Source organism: Empidonax traillii, unplaced genomic scaffold, assembly GCF_003031625.1.
Source record: "Empidonax traillii isolate 1590-97213 ecotype Southwest subspecies unplaced genomic scaffold, ASM303162v1 scaffold75:size1520028, whole genome shotgun sequence".
NCBI lineage: Eukaryota > Metazoa > Chordata > Aves > Passeriformes > Tyrannidae > Empidonax > Empidonax traillii.
This window is the reverse complement of record NW_020955268.1, coordinates 366,781-393,103: the sequence shown is the minus strand read 5'-3', so window position 1 is coordinate 393,103 and position 26,323 is coordinate 366,781. Positions and strand designations below refer to the sequence as shown.

At 35.5% G+C, this 26,323-nt stretch overlaps 1 protein-coding gene across 1 annotated transcript in view; it reads left to right on the top strand.

Annotated features, from left to right (window-relative positions):
* Positions 1-26,323, top strand: part of FBXL17 (F-box and leucine rich repeat protein 17) — a 279,442-nt gene that overhangs the window by 186,902 nt on the left and 66,217 nt on the right. The window lies entirely within an intron of this gene.

Here is a 26,323-nt window from a genome sequence, read left to right as displayed (position 1 = left end):
TGTAAAAGCATAACTAAGCAAGTAAGAATGAGGATTGATTGCCTATTGTAGGCCATAAAATTCAAATGAACTTGATGATTCCTTAAAAATGCTGTTATGATAAAATATAGAGAGGAGCACCTGAGGAGTTAGATATCCTGTCTGATAGGCCATAGAGAGAGAGACAGATTTTGTATTTGGAACAGGAAAACTTTTTAGCACTTGCTTGTGTTTGCAAAGGCTACTTCGTTTTATCTTATTTTGTTTTTTTCAAGAACGATATTGACTTCAAAATAAGACACTTGTTTCTGCAATAAGACCACATTCTCAAATGTCTGTCTCCCTCCTGCGTACCTAAATTTCACTAGGATTTACAAGCAGTATATATGAGATGTTCACGTCTGGTTTTCAGATTTTGTTTCTCATTCACTTTTTTTTTATTATTACTAATATTTAAACTTTATGCTCTATAGCTTTTATTAAGGAATTACTGTGTCAAAGTGATAAATTACCTTACCAGTGGCCAAAAACTCCTTCTTTTGTTTTCCTCTTCAAATTTTGCAATTCACTGGTGTTTGCATTGTGCATAATGAAGGGGCTTCTTGCCACTGCTGTAGCATGAGAGAGGCTTGTCAATTCTGTCTGTGTATTAGAGATCTACCAGCCTTGCTGTTGTCCCTTCAGCAGTCCATATAGAAAGAATTGTCATGGGAGTGATGGAATCCACATCTTGAGGATCGGTAATTTCTCAGATGGGTTTCACCCTTTGTTTGCTGCAGTTACTGAGAGGAAAATGGGATTTCTCTCAAAAGTAGGGAAACAACTGAGAAACTGAAGCAAAAAAACTGAGGATAGGGAAACCCTTATTTGTGAAAGAATAGGGAGAGAGGAAAGGAAGTGTCCATGGCTAGATGAGAAGTAGAAAGTGTGTTTCACAGAATGAATGGGTGGAGAATATACGTAGCATTTGGCTGATCAGCTTTGTCCAACATAAGGTTCTGTTGACTTCTGTGTACCATGGCTCACCTGTCCCTAGTATTTTGGTTTCTGCAGTCACTCAGCACCGCTGGGACTTTGAGAATATTTTCAATTGATAGAGTTGGTACTAGTTTTTACAATTCACTTAAAAATGTTACTCTTTTTGCTGTTAAGGATCAGTAAGACATCCGGCAAAGTGGCTATGATACCAACTGATTTCTGATACATTATTGACTAATTGATTAGCCCGGTAATCTTCAGCATATCCTGAGCATGTCAGCCTGACAAGTAAATTCTGCTTTTGATATCTGAGCTGAAAATGCAAAACAAACTACAACAAAGTAGAATTTTAAGCATAATTTATGGTTTCTAAGGAAGCCAAAACTTTGCCCTAGATTAAAAATGTGATAGGAAGTTAATATTAATTAGGTTAACAAGAGTGTTGCAGAGTGGAACCCTTTTCCTTTCTTCCTTTTTCATTAATTTTCTGGTACTTCAGTTGAAGACTTTCCCACATTTGTTAGTGGTGCTGTTAAGTTAAAAATGTCATCTCCTTATGGTGCTGTGAGCTCAGTTTGTTGTTGAACTGCCTTATCAAAGAACCTGCTGCTCTTCTCAGAGGGAGAAGAGCAGCCATTTTCCTCCTTGGAGGTTTTTCAAGCCCTTATGTACTCTGCACCTCTGTATTTGGTCAAGTAGAAGAAATCAGCTGAGTAACACATGCCTGACTTCTTGCAGGACCTTCTAGGTGTCTCCCGTGGTCTTACAAAGACTTACATCTCCACATTCACAGTGGTTCAGGCTCTACCAAAAAGTGAAGCTCTGTGACAACTGTACTTTTTTCTTTGGTCATCTTGAGGGTGAAACACATAGTTGTCCTTGCTTTGACAATTAAAATCTTGAGACCAGGTTTTTAACTCTGATGAAGTACAGATGCAGGATTTTGAAAGCCCTCTGTGAAGCAGTTGAACAGCGGTTTTTGATGCTGCAAAAGTTAGCAGAATCTTTATGTCTGGGACAAGATCATGATAGCTTAATAACGCAACTGGAAAAAAATATTTCCTACAAAATTTGTAATAATTTGAGACATTAAAAAAATAATTGCAGTAAATAAAGAAAATAATTACAGCAAAGACTTTTATTAATAACAATTAATTACAATAAGGTATTATTGCTGCAATAATACAATAAGGTATATATGTGTGAGGTAATTTCATATTCTCTAGAGAAGACTATGTGTGATCTCTGTGATTTTATTCATTTCATTCTTCTGTTTTTCTGATTTCTGCATAAGACAGCATGCAAAACTACCAGGCAGACATGTTTGTATCTAATTAGTATTTCTGAAGCATGCTAAAATACTGAATTTTATTTTGAAGCCTAAAAGATTAATTAAAAAAGCCTACATCCTAATAATGTAGCCATAGGCTACATTCCTTTCTCTTTTTTTTGACCAAGCAAATATTTTTTTATAGTGTGCAAAAACCAGACAGATTAGGATTCAAAGAGGAATTGAACATACTAGGAGTTGTTAGTTTGTGAGAAAAGAAAAAAATTGCTCTATTTCATGTTGCATTAGAAAATGAATAACTTTGTATTTTTTGTTTACAAAAAAGATTATTTCTGAAAGAAATTGTTATTATGTCTTTATGTTTGTCTAGCATAATTTTCTCAAAATGTGTTTTTAGTCAGTGATGTTTGTTAGAGTATAACATGCTAGGATGCTGACAATTAGTTTAACAGTTTCTTTACACCCAATACATTGTTAAATGCTAAATAATAGCTAGAATTTATCTAGACTGACAGACTGAATTAGTATAATCTTTGAGATAAACACCTGTTCACCCAAGAACATAGACAGAGTGAAGTTAAAGCTAAACATTAGTTCCTCATAGCATTTCGCCCTTTTGTTAAGCAATCATGAATTAAGCGTGGATTGTCAGTATTATCCTTGAATTTCCTGCCTTTTGTTGATTTGTGTCACAATCTTAACTTTACTTAAGCGTAGTGGGTTTTTTATTTAAGCTTTTACTAAGAACTAGTAAGGAAGCTGGGCTTTCTCAGCTGTGGGGAGACTGTGTGTCAAATGAATTAGGTTGATGTGAAGATGTATAGCAGTGAGCTGGGGCAGCAAGCACACAAAGAATTGTGTAACTGTCTTCTCAATTTTATGCTCTAGTTCTGTGTTTCATTGATATCCTTAATGCTGGGAATTTGTTTTAAGTAAATTATTACTTATGAAGTTTGTAATGGTGCGGAGTGCTGTGCATTCTGAAACACAAAAGTGAGATTTTGTGTTTGAAGATGAAAAGATTTGATGAAACCAGCCTGTGAAAAGGACTAGATGTTTTAAGGGTCTGGTCTTGCGGTAATGTGTTTTTACTAAGAATTACTTTAAAATTTTTGTTTTACCAGTAGTAAAACATATAAGTCTGTAATGCTTTTCTTCCACTTTAGAAAAATAGTCAGACCAGTTTTTCCTCTGTATGTGCATAAAATGATTTCAAGACAAGCTTGAAGTTGTAGGCTTCCACTAACAGAACACAGGAAAAAAAAACAAAAAAGCAAATAAACACCGCCACCCCCCCAAAAAAAATAAACCCCAAAAGAAACCACCTTTGAAAAATGTTTGAAAGGAAGTGTTCAAATTTAGCACTTGGTACAGCTGTGCCTTGAGAAATCGTGTAAGAGATTTCTGAAAAAAAGGGTACCCAAGCAGTCATTATTAGGAGTGTGGTTAGCACTGCTCAGGGAATATATTTATCTCATAATGTTTCCGGTCAAGTACCCTGTAGAAGATGACAGTTGTCTTGATAGTTGTCCTGTAGAATTTCCATTACCTAGTAGTTCTGGATTTTGCCTAACTTTAAAAGTACCTATTTCTAGCTATACAGTAATTGCACAAAGCTTTTCAGATTAATTGCTTGGCACAAGGACCTGAGATGAACTGCAACCCTTTTCTAGTACCTTTAAGGTTATGAGTACTGAAGAGCTCTCTGGATATGTAGCATTTTTCTTTTCAAAAATTTCGAGTACCCCTTTTTCATATTGCCTGTTTCCATCTTTTACTGATATATTTAGTGTTTCTGAGAACATGTGATTTTTTTTAAAGGCTTTTCTTCTATAAGGGTGTTTGCTGAGGCAAAAACATTAGTTTCAGCAAACTGTAATTGAATTATATAGGTTTTTTTTTTAAATGTTATAGCTAGGGCATAGCTGCTGCAAGTAGAAGTCTGGAGGAGTAAGATAGCATTTATACTGAATCATGTCCAATCTACACAAGAAAAAATATAAGTGTAACTTGCCTTTTTTTTTTTCATAACTGGATTATGGATTCCTTTCTGAGAAGTGAGATACAGCTAACAATGTTTAAATAGTTTCTCAAGATGGTGTTAAATTTGAATGTTTTAATACTTAGGATATATATGCTTTCTATTTTAAAATACAATATTTTAATTATCAAGGAATCACGTCTTCCTACTGAGCATTGCTTGATTTTTCTCTCCAGTATTTGGCATTTGTCATGTAAATCTAAAGAGTAAGCATACTGTGGTATTTTCTCAAAAAACAATGTTTAGTTTCTGCTTCTTACTTGGATTAGTAAATCTCTCTAATACTTGATCTTGCTAAAACTATTTCTTTCATAATGTTACCCTTTTAAAATTTATTTTTAAAGCACGATGTCTTTAGTACACTGTTACACACAAGGAAATACATTTTTGGGGGGATAAGTGCAGCATTTAAAGATAAAGTTGAACAGGTAATAAATATATTTTTCAGTTTAAAATATTTCATCCTCACCCATTACTGCTTTGCAATCTCGTCCTCAATTTATATAATTTAAATAAATACAGCTTATTTTGTTCTTTCAAAATTATTTTGAACTGCTGCTGTATTGAGTTCCAAGTTTCTCTTCTCCTCAGAATCAATCTTTCTCCTATTATGTTTTCCTATCCTTTCTCTTTTGTACTCTTTTAATAACACAATGCATGCAAACAGTAATCACACTGACAACTATGTTTATGCTTGTAGATAGATATACAATCTTTTAAGGACTAGGGCCTCCTTTGTATTCTCTAGTGGTTATGTACGTATGTATGTTTGTGTGTGTATAAAGAGGTAGTAAAACTTTATGTATTTATTGTTACATATGTATGAAAGAAATAGAATATATATATTGCTCTCTTATAAACTTATCTTCCTTTTCACTATAGTATTTTCTTACAGGTTTTTGTTCTGTTACTTAGTTATTCAGAAACCTGAATTCACTGAAGTAAATTTTGAGGTTCTTTGCTGAGTTTTAGTGTTTGTTTTCTGTGCATAGGCTGCAACTTTAACTTCAGTAGACTGTAAGAATTAATTACCTAAAGACTAAGTAGATGGCAAGCATTAATGATAGATGGCAAGCATTAATGATACTTACTTCCTCTGACAAAATCTCTAGCAGCTAGTAAAGTATTTTTGTTTGCTTTTGTATTTAAATGTTCATTCTTCCTGGATTCGGAAGCAAATATTTCTATAGAAACTCTGGTAACTATAAGGATCAGTGAAAGTTTATTCTAGGAATAGAGCTGCGTTGCAGAGTTTTATGTAGTTTCACAAAGCAGCAATACTCACTGTACTGTCTCTTCCTCCATATTAATGGCATTACTATTTATGCTGGACTGTGCAGGGTAAAGGTTTGGAATCTTTTCACGTGTTTCAGAACCTCTGCAGATTTCCCTCTAACTAGGAGAAAAAATTATAGAAAACAGCTCTTGTAAGGACATTTTTCAAGTTGTTTGGTTTTATATTTTCTATCGTTGTTTTAGTTTGGTGTAGTTGCACATATAGATTCTTGCAGGTATTGACATCTAATTTTGTCTCCCTTTGCGATCCCGTTGACACTGAAACCAAGAGCTTTGTTAATGTGAGGAAAGATAGATGTATGTTAATGTATTTCGGGATTGGAATCCTATCAGAAGACATCTTTACTTCTTTTATGAACTTCTAAGAATGTTCAAGGAGTGAATAGACCACTTTAGTCACCTGTTTGTAGAGATTTCAGTAGAAATCAGCAGACTAAAACTTTTATCAAAAGTAATCCCTGAAGCAGAAAAGAGCCCTTGAACAATTTGTCAGCACCATATGTGATTCATAACTATCAAAAAACCAAATTTCTTTTGTGTAAGTTTTTATCAGTGTTTCCAATGTCACAAAAATGGCATGCAGTTTTCTTTAGAAGTTGATTTGAGATACCACCGTGCATCTTCAAGACCCATACAGTGAGATAAATTACTGCAATAGCATATTTCTCAAATAACAGACAGTTGCAAATCCTTTGTCCTGCGGTACATAATAAAGGATTTTCTCTTTGAGCAATAAGATAAGACAAACTTTCAAACTATTTTTTGTCATACTAGAAGGTAGGTTGTCCCCCTTAACCTATACCCTTAAAAATAATGTCGTATAATAACCAGTTGGAGGAAGCTGGATGTAGATGTACTTTTGAATCGTCAGGATGAACAGAGCAGAAACCTGTGATTTATACATAGTTTGTTCCCAGTTGCTTGTTCTAAATGTGGAAAACAGAGATGTATTGTACCTCAGGTTCGATTTGTCTTGTAGAGGGATCCACAGGTACTGTTATTTTAATTTAAGTTTTTCTGTTGGAAACATAGTGCTTTGAGTTGTTATTTCAATTCGTCGGTGACAAATTTGGCAGTAATTTATCAGTCATAATAGAAAGTTTAATTTTGTGCTCTTTTATCTTTAGAGAGACGTGCTTAAGTTAATCTTCAGAAAATGCCCCTCATTTCTGAGCACCAAAACACAATATATATTTCTGATACAACAAAAATTGAAATGGTGACTGCCTGTATAACCTGAAATATATTTTCAGGTTCTTGTTTATTCATTTGCTTTATTTACAGTGTTAGGAAATTATAATATAATACTGAACTTCTATTTGACCCAAGATCCAGCCTCTGTTCTCTTGTGATAGTTGTATTTTCTTTTTTGTATGACCTAAAAAAGGTAACATAAAGCTTTATTCATTCAGTGCACGTTAAACCCTGCATTATAACCAATTTACTAGGTGCCTTTCCGGTGAGCTACCACACATCAGAAATATTATATCTAAAATGATTTAAAGTCCAAATAAATTATTACAAGTAAATTGTGTAGTTATGATCATATTGTGAACATTAGGGTCAGTGTGATTTGGTTTTTTATTTTGATACTCCCCCCCCCCCCCAAACTACCACCGAGATGTATTGTCATTTTATATTCTCGTCTTATCTTTCATCTCAAACAGTATCTGTTAATGTCACACTGCAATGAAGAAAACCATTCCTAACAGAACATTTGATTTGCAGTTAGAGGTAGATTAACTTAGCAAAAACAACTGTGAAACTCTATTTAACATGAATTTATTCCTGACTTGGATAGGATAATTTAAGGTAGACATTTAAAACATTTAGTATTTTCTGATAAACACCAGTAGCAACTCATATTAAAGCACTGTTACTACAGTCGAGCTTTATATTTAATTCTTTGGACTTCTGAATTTGTTTAAAATTTTCCCCTAAGCCACTTTATTTGTTAAATAACAATTAGCAATAATTATTATTATATACTATATACTACAATAATATACTTCAAAAAATCCATACATTTGCTATATTTAAAATTATTCTTATAAATCTAATATTAGTCTCAGCAGGGATCATTTAGGGTTCCTTTATATAATCTAAATTTTAAAGCAGAATTTTTATTTTTCTGAACTGAGAGAGAAATCAAAAAGGAAAAAAAGGAATTTACTGAGTTCTTTTTCCACTTAATCAAATACAAAAATCTTGTTGAAATATGTAATCATGCAAGTAAAGGGTTGCATCATATTTTAAAGTGACTTGCTAGTTTGGTGTTGCATTTTATTTCTCCTAAATTCTAGGAGCTAGTTTTATGATCCCCCTTTTTACTACACTATAAAACATATTTTAACAAATTACATTTTAAAATTATTATGTTTCTGCAGCATTACCTGAATAAAAATGAATGCTTTCTTCAAACGGCATCCAAAAGGGAGATACTCATTCTGGGTAATTAAATGCGAAAACTTGTTTAAAATTCCTAAACAACCAATAGAGTTGTTTCATCCTAATTGCTAAAACTAAGTTAAGTCTTTAAAAACATTTATTTTTTGGTGGAAGGTTTGCCTTTCAATATTCTATTTTGCAGTTTCTCTTGGGTTCTTTAAATATCAAGTAGTCAGGACTGTATACTTTTTAATTCATATTAGTTTGAAACATGAACTATGAGTCAAGAGAAAAAAAATTTAAAAATTCAAAGCATGGGTTTTTATCAACTTGTCTAAGAACAGAGGATGCATCCAAAATATATTTAATTTAAGTAGTGAAATGGAATGAGTAGTACTTCCCCTCTGCATTCCTTTAATTGTGATTCTGGGTTAGCTTTGCTGTGACAAAGGCATTTGATTTTTACATCTGTAATGAATTATAAAAGAAGTTCATTTTGTATTTGTAAGCTGTAAACTGTTTCTGCACCGTAGCACACCAGACTGTAGAAACCATTCTGCTACTGATTGAGGGGATGTGATTTACTTCATAAATAATCCATAAATAAGCACAAATCATTGTGCTTTCAAAAATTAATAAATTTAGATCAAAATTTTATTCTGGTCAATTTCAAATATTTCGAGAGTTTTCTATAAAAAATTAGCCTCAAAGTAGCTCCTAAATTTTAGTTCCTCATAAGTCAAGTGGGATCATTTTAGCTTTTGAAATGTCAAGCATCTTTCCAGAACACTCAGACAACAAGATTTCTTTATTTGCAATTCTCATTGGCTTGGTACCATCACCCCTTAATTCTTAGCTATAAGTATTAAACCACAGTAATTCTAATTGCAAGATGCCTAGTGCAGAAGCATAGTAAAGCATGTCCAAAAATATATACAAGATTGTTAGGAGAAAGTGAAAAGATTAAAAATGGTTAAAGGGAATTCTTGAATAGTGTAACAAAGCAAATTAAATATATATGAAATTTTTAAAAATACACAGTTTGGTTTCTTCTGTTCATTTTTGCCTATTTTGCAATAGATAAATGAAATATCTTCCATGATGTCAACCTGCTCAGATAAATTTAAAAAGAATTCAAATATGGGAATATTTAAATTATTAAAAATAAATATATATCTAAAATCTAGACATAATGATCCAGTTTTACTTTTCAGCAATCTGAAAACATTCATACTTTTTTGGGGGGAGGAAAGGGTGGCAGTGTCCAGGTCAGTGTTTTGTTGGAGTTTATTTTAACTTTTTAATAGAATTTATTGTATATGTGATGCAACTACATTACCTCTTAGTAACTCAGGAGCTTTAGGAATGTGGTATTTCTGCTACGTGTATATTAGAATAAAGACGAAGAGTTTTTTCTTACTATCAAAATTTGAAAGCACTGAAAAATTGCAGGTTGCATTTTGCCTGAGTCATTTTAATTTGAAGCGGGAAAGCATGTATGTTCTGATCTCAAATTTATGTTTAAAAATGTGCTTTCTCTTAAATAACTAATTAGCTCATGCATCTTCTTTTACAAGTGTGTGAACTAATGCAGCTTAATTGGAAGTATTTTCCCAGTTCAAGTATCTGTCAGATATCTTTAGGTTGGCTCCTCACTCACATACAAAGAAACCATCCTTGAGAAGGTACTTGCTTTTAAAAAAATTAGTCTTCTAAAGTTTAGCGAGCAGCCAGTAAACAAAAATGTCAAGAATGAAATCAGAGTTGTTCATCATTGTTTATGGTTTGTAAGGGTTTCTCAAAGATTGAACGAGACCTCTGTGAGTCATTCAGTCCAGTGTGCACTCAGGGTGGGGCTGTCATCAGCCCTGGATCAGGTCCGCTGTGGATTTCAGTTGGTCCTGAGTATTTCTTGAAGACATCCAGGGTTAGAGGTTCCACCATGATTCTCAACAATGTATCAGTGCTGCATTTCCACTGCTAAAGACTTTTTTTTTCTTCTTTTTCCTGATGCCCAACCTAAATCTCACATGCCGCACTGTGGTCATTGACCTTGTTACATCTTTTGGTGAGTCAGCTCCATCCTTTTAATAACACCCAGCACAACTCAGGTCTTAGCACAGTAGTGTATTTGTGTGAAGAAAAAATGTGTGTTATTTTTGCATTTGAAATGAACATGAAACTTAAAATAATTGGTAATTAGCAAATGTTAACAAACATTCAAAAATAACTTTATGTGTCTTGTTTAGCCAGCCGATGGCTTTTCCTCTCAGGAACTTTTTATGCTGCATATTTGTCACATTGATTTTTTTTTTCCTTAGGCCACAAGCATTTTTTTACCATTGCATTTTAACTTGCTAACTTTTTATTCAGATTAAAAAAAAACTAATGCCTTGTGAATTAATTATATTTGTTCTCTTTTTGCAATTGACATTGAAATGTTATTAAAAGTCAGTGACACTGTTGCCTATAGCTTTGTTGTAAACCAATATTGGAGAAAAAAAAGTAAAGGTTTTTTTGGCTATTGGATATCGCTGTATTTTCACGTTGATAAAGCACAATTCCTTTAACTTTTATTTTGTTTTGAAAGCAAGCACAACAAAGAAGACTTCTTATATTTGAGCAGCAATTCAACTGAAAGTTCTCTAACATCTTAACCTGCCATCTTTGCTCATATCCTCTGTGTTATGAGAAATGTGAGGAGATCACAGTATTTAAGAGATGCTGCCTAGTAACAGGACATATAGCATAATTAACTATAACCAGTTGTTGGTCTGGTGCAGCAAATCCCAATTTATATGTGTTGTACATCTCCTATGCTCCTCTAACTTCATTTGATTCCCTGCCGTTTATATCTCTAGAAGCATAGGTTGGCTCCTTCTTCCACCATCATAAACCTTTGTTGTCTGACGTAGTGTACCAGTTTTTCTTGATTGCTGTTAAGGAGGTACAAAGGCAGTGTACGAGTTTGGAAGTTATTTCCTGACCCTTAGAGCGGTGTGTTCATAACTAATGATGTCCTAAAGTTTCCCTGCTGTACCTGCATTTTAGGAACTCAGTCATACAGAGGAACACAGAACTGCTGAGTGAAAACATGGTATCCTTCAGGTTTTTTGGGTATCTCAGATGACCAGGCAGAACAATGGTACTAAAAAGGAAAAGGTATTTGGAGCTATGTTTTTCAGGAAAAACGAACCCAGTAACATATTTAAAATTACACTCCCTTTTCTTTGATTTGTGTGTTTTAGTTGCATCACATTCATCAGTCAGAGTGATGGTAGCTGGTGCGTCTTGTGTTAAATTTGTTGACACTGGCACATATGACTAGTTCTTTGAGGCCCTCTAATGACCCAGTGGAATACCTTATTTTTTCTGTGCCTGCTTGGGACTGTTCCTTGTATATGCTAAGAAAGGGGAAAAACATGTTGATATGGAATTTTCAGTCAAAGAGACGTTCTTTATTTAGGAGATACTTTTGGTAGCTATGAACCAGTACATATACATGATTAAAATCTTGAAGTATCCATTTTTTACATGTAAATCCCTGACATGATGCTTGTGTATGTCACCAAAAGAAAATATTATACTCACAGATTTCACTTTGGCTACTTAAATTATCTCTTTTGTTTCTCTTTTGTAGTTTAGGGACAAATCAGTTCTTTATTTTTCCTAGATGTACTTCAGCAATTTTATATAAACAGAACTTGTTTTCTCTACTATGCTGTGTTCTTGTCATACAATTAAAGGAGGAGGATTGAGAAACCATTCTGATCAAATGTAATTGTTAAAAAAAGGAAAGGAGAAATCTATTTTGTCCTTTTATCTATAAATATAGAAGTACACTTTAATAGAAACTGCAAACTGAAAAAAAACTAATTCAATGAGTCTATATTCTTCCTGCAATCCATATTTTCTTATAAACTATGATTTATGACCAGTGAGGTTTTTCGCAGGTTTTGTAAAAGAGACTGAAGATACAGTGGCTTTGTATCTGCACAAAATCTTTTTATGATGTTATGTAGAAGGATATGCCACCAGCCATGTGTTTGCATGTGTATGTGCTTATCTATAACTGCTCATGCAGGTACAAAGATGCTTACAGGAAAAACACCTGGGATTATATTTCTGTCTTATATAGTCATAGTTGAAAACTTGCCTTTAGAGTACAGACATAGCACACTTCTTACAGGGATGTCTTTAAGGGAAAAGAAAGAAGATTTAACAGAGTTTTAAACAATTTTTTACATATTTGATTTACAATACAGTTGAAGATTTCATAAGTCAAATACATTACTGGTGAATTTGCATTCCTGTTATTTTTTAATCAAAATAAAAAGGTCAACAATGTAGTCTTTCTGGTAAAATAAAGTACAATTTGATTACTTTCTGCTAATGCATAATACCATTTAATTTGATTTTGGGAAGAGGAAAGTCTCTAATGGAAAGGAAATGGACTGTATAAATTAGGTGCGCCCTCTTGCATTTACCTCTGTTCATGCAATTGTAAATATTGCTGCTAATGCCAAACAAAGAAATAACAATATTTGAATTGTAAACAATTTTGAGGACATATTTATGAAATGTGCAGGCACAAACCCTCACATTTACAAAGTACCTGAATCTCACTGAAGTATCTAACCATGCTGCAGTGTTTTAATAAACAAATAAAAATTAAAGGGAATTTTGAAAGCTGTGGCGACTGTAGATACAACCCATCCCACACGAACCCAATTCTGCAGTTCTTGGAGATTTATTATGGATCTTATGAAAAGATGGATTGGTTCAGATAACATACAGAAGCTATGTAATACTATTTTAGCATATGTACACATAGCTTTTTCTTTAGATGGGTGAAATTGCCTATCCGCACATCTCTGCTCAGTTCCTCGTGTAAGATGGTCATGATCCTCTAATCATCACAGTTCCAACTTCGTGTATTGTCACTCATTTGATTACCAGAGATGCCAGTACTAGAGATTTTGAAGCACCTTGCAGTTTGCACATAAAAAGTCCATAATCTTGAATCGGGATTTAACAAAGAAGCATTTATGTAGTTCCTATGGGAAGTGGCTTAGAACTGCACACAGAAGTTAAGCTTATTACTGTACTTGATAATGGAGCTACTGACAGGTCTTTTGTTGAATGAGGGTTGGTGCACTTCAGATTGTGAAAGATGGAAAGCCTTTTTTGGATTTTTTTGCTGACATAGACTTTAAATCTTAAAGATCTGATGATATCACATAGGGAATAAAAGCAGCTTTAGATGTATGGGAATAAAAGCAAAAGAATTCAAAATAAAACCAATCAGTCACAGCAACAACATGTGCAGCTACGGTGTAGGGAAAAAGAATCCTTGGATTTTTTGCTGTCAACTGGAACCTTGATCTGTTTCAGAACTCAGAAAATGTTTTCTCTCTTCTTTTCAAAGTTTTAATTGATTATGTAAAACATTTTCAAATTCTGCTACACTGAATACAGAGTTTATGGTAGCTTTCAGCTCTGTTGATGGTCTCAAGGCAACCTTGATCTGTTTTGGGGACAGCGACCTTCAGTGTTACATTTCAGAATGATTGGAGGAAAAAAAGGGAAAATTCAAGTGTTAACTTTGACCATTGCAAATTTTGGCTACATGTTGCTGAATTTCAGTCACGTTGTGTGAGATGCTTCTCTAGGTGCTGCCTTACCTAGACCTGACCTCTTTTCACTTTCCTAATGTTTTCATGAGTGCAGTACAAGTATTTTCAATCTCTTCCAAAGTTAACAGCCAAACTGCCTTTTCTGAGGGCCCAAGAAAGGCAGCAGGCTCACCTAGGAGCTAGTAATTGGTGCTGATGGCCCTTGGGAATAAAGGAGGAGAAGAGTGGTCCAAGGGTTTGATCACAGTTTGGCTGGTTCACATGGAGTTAGGATGTAGTTTCAGCCACGGGAGTGTGGGCTGTGACATAGGGAGAGGGGCAGCTCTGAGGTGAGATGCTTGAAAAAGCTCCAGAATAGGGGATTCCTGGGATGGAAAGTGCTTACGGATTAAAGCACAGATAATTTTATCTCAGGAAAGGAGAAATAGCAGGTATGGATTTTAGAGTGGAAGGAGTATGATTCTATGAGTAGGAATAGGGTCTTCAGAGGGGTTAGGAGTTGTCCAGACTGCCCTTTTGCTTTACACACACAGGCATATACTGTTATCCGTTTTGTTCCCAGTGCAGGAATGTTAATTCCCAATCCATTCAGCTTCTCTGTTCCTACCAGAAATTAAGTAAGTATGCAAGATTGCTTTTCTAAATGCATCCTCTTTACCCCCAAGTTTAAACATTTAAATGAACCTTATCTCTGTGGTGATTAAACTCTTTCTTTTCCAGATGATGACTGACTACTAGAAAATCTGTTTGTGACAATGGCACAATATGCATCATGTATTCTAAAGCTTTTCTCTGAATTATATGCTTTATATGATAGGTGTTTCTAGAGGGTTAGAAGGAAAGTTTGAGAGCCAGATCTATGCTATGAAGCCCTGGAACCTCTTGCTATCTGATTGCATTGTAACACCAGTATTCATTTGGTTTTGAAACTCTGTGTAATAGCAAATTAATTTTTCTTAAGTAAAAAAAAAAACTGTATTTTGAAAGAAAGTATTCTAGACTATGTGGGACAAATACTATCAGGAGAAAAATTGTCATGCAGTGGTGGGATATTGGAGTCAGAAATTTACAGAAAGACACATTTCTTTGATATTTTTCATTCTGCATGGCTATTGTGAATTCAACCATTTGCATTCATACTATCTTTAGCTACTTTAGATCTGCTCAGTATTGGGGCCACTCCTGTTTAATATCTTTACCAATGATCTGGAGAAGGGGATTGAGCACCCTCTCAGTCAGGGAGTTATGATCTGCTGGAGGGTAGGAAGGCTCTGCAGAGGGATCTGGATAGGCTGGGCAGATAGTCCAAGGCCAGTTGTTTGATCAAGTTCCACATCCTGCCGTTGGGTCACAACAACTCACTGCAGCGCTACAGGCTGGGAGGAGCAGAGTAGCTGGAAAGCTGCCCAGTGGAAAAATACCTGGATATGCTGGTTGTAAGCAGCTGAACATGAGCCAGAGCGTGATCAGGTAGCCAACAAGGCCAGTGGCACCTGGCCTGTATCAGGAATAGTGTGGCCAGCAGGACCAGGGCAGTGATTATACCCCTTTACTACGCACTGGTGAGGCCACACCTCAAATCCTGTGTTCAGTTGCGGGTCCCTCAGTACAAGAAAGACATTGAGGTGCTGGCACAAGTCCCAAGAAAGGAATGGAGCTGGTGAGGAGTCTGGAGCACAAGTCTTGCAAGGAGCAGCTGAGGGAGCTGGGGTTGTTGGGCCTGGAGAAAAGGAGGCTCAGGGGAAATCAAATCATTCTCTGCAACTACCTGAGAGAAGCCTGTAGCCAAGTGGAGGTCGGTCTCATCTCCTGGGTAACAAGCGATAGAACAACAGGAAACAACCTCAAGTTGAACCTCGAGAGGTTTGGATTTGATACTAGGAAAAAATTTGTTCATCGAAAATGTTGTCAAGCACTGAAACAGGCTGCCCTGGGAAGTGGTTGAGTCACCATCCCTGGAGTTACTTAAAAGACATGTAGATGTGGCACTTAGAGATATGGATTAGGGGTGGACTTGGCAGTGCTGGGTTAATTGCTGGCCTCAATAATCTTAGAGGTCCCTTCCTCTAAGGGACCTGATTCTATGATCTTAATAAGTAATTTTGTGTGGCTGGATGTGAAGTATTTCTGGTGTCTTTATATCCTTAGATTGGGAGTTAAATAGGTGTCCATCTTTATTTTCAGTTTACGGTGGCATTATAAACATCAGCTTTAACACACTCTCTTATTTAGCAAATATATAGAAGAGTAGGCATTTCTGCTACCTTTGTTGGTTTCATTGTTGCTTCCACATGACAGTTTCTCTAGTTTGCCATTGTTACCTGCATATTTGCACTAAGTTGCCTTAGCTTTTGTAGATTTAATGCTCTTGTTCTTCAGATATGCCCTGTGCCCTCAGTTTTAATTTATTCTTGAAGCAGAAAAAATCCCTATTCAAATGTGTCTTCTTTATGGTGAGAAAGAAACTGAAAAAACTAAGTTCTTCTTTGCAGTTCCATGTACATGTGTAATTTCACCTTTCAGTGTCTAGCACTTACATTTATCTTTTCCGAGTGCTTGTTTTGCATCCTACCTCTTAGTAGAGGAGCAAGCAAAGTATTTTGGCTGTGATAATGAGGATAGAATGCATCTAAAGTTGGGGTTTTTTTCTCTTTCCAAACAACAATAGAATAAAAGGTGAGGAGTTCTGGCACAAGTATTTACATGTTAATTTAGTGACTAGAATATCAGTATTCTGGTTAAAATTAAATATAGTACTTATGGGTTCTGTACAAACTCTTGTGCATACAACTTTTAAGCAGATTGCAGAAATACTGTTTGTGTCATACAGCATTTGAAAGCTGTTTGTGAATATCAAGGTTTTAGCATGAAAGTGGAATTAGCTAAAAGATGTTTTAAAACACTTCTGTCTATCCAAATAGCATCTGAGTAACCAAGAGAGCAGTATTGATTCACAAAATATTTGTTGCTCTGTCTAGAATCTTTGGCACCAATTCATTGCTTGTACTGAAGAAAGCCTAGGCTAAAATTACATAAAACTAAGTTAGGTGGGAAAAATAACTGCATTTGTGGTAGGGGCACATAGTATACTTGGAGCTGTTTTATGTAATTATGAAAGTATGGATTGCTCTTATGTAGTATAAGTAGTCAGAGTGACATTTTAAAGGAAGTAAAAGGAGATTGAAAATAAAACATGAATATAAAAGTGATGTGATCCAGAAAGCTCACAAATTGATCTGTTGCTCTAATACTTTAAATAGAGAACCTAAGGCTTCTTTCCAGTTTGATTCATGAACAAAGGAAAACTTAGTATGGGAAGATGTGAAATATTAGGAAAAACTCTCTGCATTAGAAGGACCATGGGAAATAATTCTCTGACTGTCAAGGTCTAGTAGACATCTCTTCTGTCCTGTAGGCACAGGTAAGCCTCAAACTGTATGACAGCAAATAAACAGGGAAAATTATGCACCAAATATATGTGTGCTTTAGACTCCAAATTAGGCAAGCTGACTTGCAGAGTCACCATTTCAGAAAGAAAAATGGACACAGCCTAGTGTGAGAAGCTTTGCAAATGCATTAGTCAGAGGGAAGTCATCAGCAAAGGACTGGAAAATAGGAGCAGCAGAGAGAGGGATTTATTTTTTCTGCTTTGTAGAAATTGGCTTCCTGAAGTTTTGATTTTGAATATCATAGATGACTAGAATTATGTGAAGCTTAGCAAATACCTCTCAGCCAACAAAATAAGTAAGCATTAGGACATATGATAAAAAGAAGCAGACAGTTTATATGAGCAAGACTATGATATTTGGTACCTGAAAAATACTATTTTCATAGTCGCAGATGTCGACTTCAGTGTAACAGGCACAAAGCCAGTCATTCATCCTGCCTAAGTGTTTCTGTATTGTCTTGAAAATTGATATCTGTTATTTCATGCAAAGTTATGCGTTAATTATCAGGCTAAGATGCCTTCTTTTTGTACCTTTTTGACTTTCTGCAGAATTGTAAGAAAATCAGTGATGAGGTGAGTTCTTGTGATAGATACACTTAAAAAGTAAGATTGCCTTAAGTGATGGGATTGGAAGAACCTCAAAATTTTTCTTCTTCAGGTCTTTGTATCTTCTCTATTGCAATAGTAGCACAATTGTGAAGTCCCTCTGCCTTGGAATAAAAATGCAGACCTGTCTGCCATGATTTCATGATTGCCTGTGCAAAGTAGAACATTTTTTCTGAGTTTCTGCTCTTTTATGCTTGTACTGCATATTTTTTAATCAGGTTTCTTGTTTCTGCCCACTATCGCTGCATGTTTGACTCCTAGAAGCTCAACCTCTCTTCATGTAGGTGGCGCAGTTTCCTACATTTCTCTTCTATTACCTCAGGTAGGAAGGACAATTTATGCATGTTTTGAGATGCATAACTGTCTACTGAAGAAGTTTGTGAAAAATAAGGTTCAGTTTGCTCTCTCTGTTGAGAGTAATTTTTGGATTTATATATATCAAGTCCTGGGGAGAAATAAAGGCAGAGAATGTTGCAGTCAACAGGCTGAGGGAAGGGATGTCATCCAGAGGGACCTGGACAGGCCTGAGAGAGGACCTGTTTGAACCTCATGAAGTTCAGTAAGGCCATGTGCAAGATCTTGCACCTGGGTTGGCCAGTCCCAAGCACAAATACAGGCTGGGCAGGGTATGTGGATTGAGAGTGGCCTTGGGGAGAAGGACTTGGGGGTGTGGGTTGACAAGAAACTCGACATTAGCTGGCCATATGTGGTTGCAGCCCAACTGGGCTGCATCCAAAGCAGTTTGGGCAGCAGGTCAGTGATTCTGCTGCTCTAATCCACTCCTGTGAGACCCCACCTGGAGTGCTGCATCCACTAGCTCTGAGACCCCCAAACTGAGAAGGATGGGGACCTGTTGGAGTAAACATAGAAAAGGCCATGAAGATGATCAGTCTGAACACCTCTCTTATGGAGAGAGACTGAGAGAGTTAGGGTTGTCCATCCTTATATGTCCTTACGACCTTACAGAAGCCTTTCAGTACCTAAAGGGGGCTACAAGAGAGATACAGAGTGACTTTTTGCAAGGGCATGTAGTGGCAGGGCAAGGGGGAATGGCCTTGAACTGAAAGAGAGTAGGTTTAAGATCAGATATTGGGAAGAAATTCTTAACCTGAAACAGATTGCCCAATGAGGTTGTGGGTGCACCACCCCTGGAGATGTTCAAAATATTCTATGATTCTGTGATCTACCTTACTTCTCTGCTTTTGAATTGTCTTTGCAGTCTTGTTACCTGCTAGGAAAAGCAGATTCCAAAATTGGCAGCTATCACTTTTCCTTTTATTCTACTTCTTCCAAGCAGAAAGAAAGGCAGTAAATGTATGATGTTTGTGTTATTTATATCTCTTGTAACTTACATAATAGAAAGAATATATCCTCTGGTGTTACCAGTACTTTTCATGTGCTGTTCAAGGAGCTTTAAATGCTTTATGTTCTCTGTGAGGGACAAGACTGGTTATGCACACTTGGAGATGCAGGATAATTGTCTATTCAAGGAGTTAATGAAGTATAAGGTACAATTACTAAATTCGTACCTTCAATTATTTTGCTATACTTTCCTAGGCAGGCAAACCAGAAGAATTGTAGAGCTATCACGCACCTTCAGGAGCAGTACTGTATCATGGATCACGTGCAAATAATCAGTGTGACCTTCTTTGTATGTACTGAAATGGTTCAGTATCATCTCTTAGTCCTAGCACATAATGAGTCAAGTCTTCTATAGATTGGAATCATAATATTTTTTTAAGGAATGTTTCTGGTTTATGTTTCTGGTTTGCACGAAGATTGGAAGAGAAGAATACAAAAGGATAGAGTTAATTGAATACAAAATGTTTTTCTAACTTCTTTATTTCAAGTGTCTGAAAGGTTTCTGGGAAGCATTTTTATTTTGTCATTGCTGGTCTTTTTTATTTTTTTTACAATCAGCTTTCACAGCATATGTTAGGGTAAAACCTAAACAAAGCTTTAAAATGGAATTGTGACTTAACTGGACAGCAGTGTTTTGATTTCAGCATTTTAAAGTCTCATAGTCTGTAGTAAATACAGATGTATTAAATTGAAAAAATGGGATGATGCTTATTTTTATGAAATAAGCAGTCTGGTAATTGTGATGAGATACTTCCATGAATGGAGTGGTTTTACAAACATGCATTGATTCTTCAGCAGATTTCTGCCTTGTGACTTTAGGCAAGTAGAAAAGTATTTGTTGAACTAGCAAGGAAAAAGACTAATTTCTAGTAATGTAGGAAACATTTTTCTTAGAAATAAATGGTTTATACTGAGGTAGCAATTTATCTGGTATTGAAGAAAACAAGCTGTTTTCAGGACTCTTTAACAGTTGGAAAAAAAAGAAGTTAAAGCTAAATGTCTTCATGCACTGATTTCCCAAACCACCATCAGCAGTCCTACACTTTTGTTTACTGCAAACAATGTTCAGGTGAGTATCCCTATTTAGGAAAATATTGAAGTAGCAGCTGCTACAAACAGAGGTTGAAATGCAGTTTAACTAAAATCTGAAAGTAAAGGCTTGTATTTGCTACATGTAAGAATATTACTAGTTCTGTGTGGTACTTCTTTATTTAGTGGTGATGTTTGTTAATGGCCTTAAAGTAAGTATATCAGAAGAATTTATATTCAAAGCTCCAGATGATTTGTTTCCTTATGACTCTTTTTCGTATTATAAATGTTGTTATTATAAAATGCAGTCCAAGCACTGGGCAGGTAATAGAAACTTAGGTCAGAAAGCAGAGAAACATGATATATGAACTGGAGCAATTACTGACTTGCGTGTTTTCAAATAGTGATATAATCTGAGGTACAAGGAAACTGAAAGAGTTAATAACCCAAGATAAAAACACAGATGCCTGTGGTTAGATGTCTTGAATTTAGTAGAAGACATATTAATTTTGTATCTTGATTTTTGTTTCATTGAATATTTGTTTTGTTGTGTGACAGGTTGGAGTATTTTTATAGTGGAGAATATTTTCAACAAGTGATAGTTTCCAATGCAGATCTTGCCAAATATTCTTTGTATGTGTACTCTGTTAATAATTTTTATATGCATATATATATAGGTATTTTATTGTAGCAGTCATAACTGGAATACAGCTTTGCGAAATTGTCAAGCTAACATCATCCTTTACAAATAATGACCAAAAACATTGTTATAATAAAAATGTGTATGGGCTAGGTAATTTCCTCTCCTACCCAAGGAAACATCCACACTGATTGCAGTCACCCTATGGCTTTATTTTGGTAGCATCTTGAAACTTGTTTGTGCAGCTCTGTCCTTGGATAGTTTGTTTTATGTGCACATGCATACATACCTAACTACCTAACTTACTTCTATGCATGCTTTCTTAGACAAGCTACAATTCTCCTTTTTGTCCTTATGTATCATGTCTGACCAAGAAAACCACCCATCATTTCAGTTTATTCTGGTTGTCTCTTTAAGTTGCTGCTTGTAGTCCTCCATTTGAGACATTATTTTTTATTTTATCCTGTAGCATATACTGCAAAATATCAAAATAATTTTTATGAATACTCCTTATGTTGGTGTCTTGCTATGGGGAAAGATTATGAGAATCTGCTGAAAGAACTAGGAAGCAAGACAAATACTTGAATAAGCAGCTTATCAGCAAAAAAGTACAATACACAAGTTAGTTGTACACAATTTAGCTGCTTGGCACCAGCAGCTATTTTAAAAGTGTATCTAGAGGTTCTGTAGGGGACATCCTGTCTGTTTTGATTCTGGTAGATTTTGCATGAAGTAGTTTTGCATTTTGAGGTATATATTTGACAAGCTTCTACCAGTAGCTTTGCATGTACTGCTGGTATCATTGCTCTCACTGGTTGATGCTGTGATGATACAGGCTGCCCATACTTATCCTCAGTGTGGTAGCAGTTCATTTTGTTCAGGTCATCTTCTGTGGAAATATGAGCAGTGGGCACACGCAATGTAGGTTTTTCAGTAATACCTTAAAAGCTGCAGAAATAGCTTTTCACTCTAACCTTTCGAGCAATACTTTTTTGAAGCAAAACATAATGTATCATACCAGTTGATTGTCTATTAACCTGAAGAAGTTGATGGTATGTCAGTAAAAACATAACACATTAAGTAGTGCTGTTTACTACATTAAGATGTTATTGGTAATGTAAAAAAGGAAAAAGCTCAGGAGACCAAACTGTGATGCTTGCTAGGACAGTCTCAAACTTGTCAAGGAATGACATGACTTCAGAGGAGTCAGACTGTTCTCCAAGATAGCACAAGAATAGCTATACCATCTGTACCTCATGTACTGGATTTTTAGTTTTCTCTTGAGACAGCTGGCAATGTGCCACCGCAGCCTGATGCCAAAAGTAAATGGCTCATCGTCCCTAAGCACCCTTACACATCACCTACAGAGTTGTGTAGCAATCTTTCAAAACAGAAATATGATCACAAGACTGAAACATCTTTTTTCAATTAGTTTGGTCACTGAAGTTTATCAGTCATCTTTATCCTGTTACAAGAATTTGTGATAAACCTGTTTCACATGGATAGACCTAGTTTCATGGGAAACTGGAAGGCAGTGGTTTATTTTTTAGTCATTTCCTTTTTTGACACTTTTGATTTAAAATTGCCCATGTGGTTAACAAGAAACCTGACATTTGCAAAACTTCTTGGGAAGGAATTGGTTTGTACCTCTACTGTAATGACACAGTGAGTTATAATATTCTTCATGTTCATTTTTTCTGGTTCCATAATAAAGTTAATTTGTTCTAGTTCCATGGTTGATTATCTTTCTAAGATGAAGGAGGAAGGGCAATATGGTGAGAGAGAAGTTATAACTCTTCATGTCCTGGTTTAAACTCTCTGTGTCTTAAATACTATCATTTATTGTCTCACAAAAAAATCTAACAGTAGTTGTATGATCTTCAGTATATCACACTGAATATTTAAGATTAATTTACCAGTGCTTACCACATATTGCTTTGACTGGGACTATTTCTGTGACAGAACAGTCTGTAATGGATATGGACCTAAACTGAAGTAGGACATGTTGCCTTAATTTTTTAATATGTTAGCATCCATTTCCCAGCATTTTGGTCTGTAAAACTGCAGTAGTTTCATATGATTGCAACTGCTGCATATATAACTTGTTTTGCAAGAGATGTGTGCTAACTAGGCCAACTGAGGAACAACTGTTAACATGACCTTTTTATTGTGTATTAATTAACCAAGATTTGAGTTTCAAATAGAGAACCCTCAGTTGACTTAATCCCATGATATGTAAACGACTGAATTCAAGACAAATTCTTACGTGTCCTAAAGCTAAGTCTATGATAGTAAGCTATAGCAGTAGTCCTTTCATTTGGATTATTTCAGTTTGTCTCCCTTTTGATTCTTTCTCACTAAAATTTAATGTTATAAGATTTTTTGTAAACCTTAATTTTCTTTCCCATGAATATGCGAGGTAAGTATGCATGGTCCCGGTTATTTCAAGGGATATCTACATCCAGAAATGGCAGATGCTTTATCAATAATGGGACTTTTATGTGATGATGTTACTCGATTTTTGCAGAATTCCCCTTTAGGTGTGGAACTTCAGTACAGCTTAACTTCAGTCTTGTATTTGTGTGCATCAATCTCCTTACACCAAAAACAGGGAGAAAATTGTTATGCAAGGAAGATGAAAAGATTTTTAGTGAATCTAAAGAATGTCAGCATCAAGATGGAGGTAGTTCTCGGAAAATACATGCTCCTGTGTGCCTGACGTCTTAATGATTAGGTCAGAAGCTAGTAGTTCTTTTGGGGAGTTTTGAAATCCATCTCACATTAATACTGCTTGTTACTATATCTCATGTTGTTCTAGGTGCTTATCATTTAAAAGCTAACCTTCACAAATTACATATCTAATAATTTATGCATGATGCAGGTAGAAAGTGAAGACATTGTATAATGGACATATGACAGAACTTTAACTGGAAGGCTGTACGGGGCATTAGTATAATTCATCACCTGTTCTGTACATGTAGGCTGTTTTCTAGAAATCTGTTAAATATGATAGGAAGATGGATTGCAGTCTATTTCCGATGACATTATAATCAGTACATATGGTAATTAGGATCAGCTTATAGAAATGTTGTCTGCAGAGTCCATCAGTTGGCTGGAAATCTTGAATAAACTGAGGTGAGTGGAACCTAGTAATTTCAAAAGACCTTCTGCTGTAGAAATACCTATGGTAAGTATTTCTCTGAACTTTGGATTTCTGTTAATAAGTTTATAATTTCATCAGAACATGTTCATAGCAATGTTTCTGAAGCTTAAATGTGAATCAAGGGGCTTTAGAGCTGTGAAATCAAACATATACAAAAACAGAAAGAACAAATGTGCTGTTTAACTAATGATACCTCTGTGTCTCAAGTGTATATCAAATATACACTGTATCTCAAGTGTATATCAAATTACATAAAATTAATGTTTTCATCATATTTTGCTTTCTTTAAACAGACCATAATCCAAACTAAACACAGAAATGTGTAATATTTGAAAAGGGGGTATGAATTCTAATTCTAACTCTGTTTAAAAAACAACTTCAAATTGCAAGTTCAGATAAATTTCTCTCTTTTGCTTGCAAGTGTAGCTTGACAAACGTACTGCAGAGCATTGTCAGACCACAGCATGGCTGAGCAATGACTCTGCAGTTGTTGTGCATTAAAGGAAATCCACAAAAATTTGTGCATTCAAAATGTCATTGCTTAAATCTGAAAGAGGTTGAGAATTACTTGCCAAATGGACAGAATAAGTGTGAAGGTAAACTTGTTTGTGTTGTGTATGTGGTCTGTAGCCAGCCATCAAAAGATGAGAGTGTTACTTTGTGTTACATTTTATTTACATTCTTCACAAAAATTTTAAGGGACTGCTCAGTTAAGCTTCTTTTATTTTAAAAAGAAAACTCAGCAGCTGAAAAGCACAACCTCCTTTAATATTCCTTCTGGCATGTGTCATAGGAAAATAAATGAGCCTAGTATCATTCCCTGAAGTTTTATTAACACTATTTTGAACCTAAAAGAGAAGCTTCAGGTAATACATTCCTTTGTAATCTGTAGTTTGGATATAGCAGACCTTGTCATTATTTGTTACAGTTTTTATTACTTCTAGCAAGTCCCTATCATGAACTAGGAAGCTGTTGAGAGCTACTGCAAGGTCAGTGTTTACACTTTACCCTATACAAAACAATAGAATTAAAAATAAAATAAAATAAAACCAAAAGATGGATAGTCATTATAATGTTTATTAAATTTTACACTCAGAAAAATCAGATGAAAGTTTCTTTGTAGGTAGGAGTGGTAGTATCCTCTGTTACTCCAGTATCCTAGCATTCATAAAACAATGGCTTCATATAATATTTTATGAAACAGTAGCTTTATAATTGAATTTTTGCCGTGTTTAGTATTCATCTCAGACTAATCCTTTTGTGTCAGTCAAAATGATTACTTACTATGTAGTATGAGAAGAAAAGTATTGCTTTCCCCATGTTAAATGTTGTATAGACTTTTTTGCCTGAAACACTGTGGCACCTGCAGACTTGAGGAACTTGGCTTTAAAGAATGTGGTCTTAGAACCAGACGCTGCCTTCCTCTGGAAAATCCACTCAGTTAATCTAAACTATAAATCTCAGGAGCATTATGGCTCATACAAGTTTGTAGAATTTGCAGGGGTGAAAAATCTGAAGCCTTATTAGTCTGAGGCTTACGTCCCCACTGCTTGCTGAGCTGACCAGACCTACCATGGCCACAGAACAAAGAACAAATTACAGGTAGTGCTTCGTTGAAGAACTCATTCTGCCTTACCTGCTCTCCCCACTGATGGTTTGGGCTAGGGCTGGGCATTGTAGTTGAAAGTAGAGCATTTGTCTATTCTTTGCCATCAATAACCCTTTTGCTGACAAAGAAAAATCCATTTCTAAAGCTGAGTAACCAAAACTATACTGAAGGGAAAGAAAAGAGGAGACAGCTCAAGGAGTATGAACTGGGAAAAAAAAAAAAAGGAAGACCCATGAATGGCAAAAAGGAAGCTCTAAACTAAGAAGACAAGGATGAATTAAAGAAGGATCAAAACCAGTAGAAGGAGGACCATAAAACTGGATAATCATCTTGGAAATAGAGGGATGTGAGGCCAAATGTTGTAACAAAGAGTTCACAGCTTTTGTGCAGGCAATCCAGATCCAGATCCAGCTGGCTGAAGCAGAAAGAAATTCCAAAAGTCAAGCAGTAAGGTTTGCTTAACCATGCCTAAGGATGAGTCAAGCAGGAGCCATTTAAAGAAGAGAAAATGGGCTTAGTGGGTAGTCACTGAACATGCTTGTGAATCCGTTGGACATTCTCCTGTGCCAGCTGATTGTGTTACCTATGATAGACATGAGATGGAAATGCATGTTCAGGCACTTCTTCCAGGCATGACAGTTGTCTTCTTGAATGACTGCCTTTACTCATGGATCATTCTAGCTGATCATGTATGGGTGTATGTATATATATCTGCATGTGTGTCTGTGTATATGTATCGTCTCATAAAGTCTCTAATGGGTTACCACCTCAAGTATTGGGAGTAGTTTTGGATGCAGAGAACAACATCAAGCTCCTAGAGTGTGTCCAGAGAAGGGCGACTAAGATGGTGAAAGATC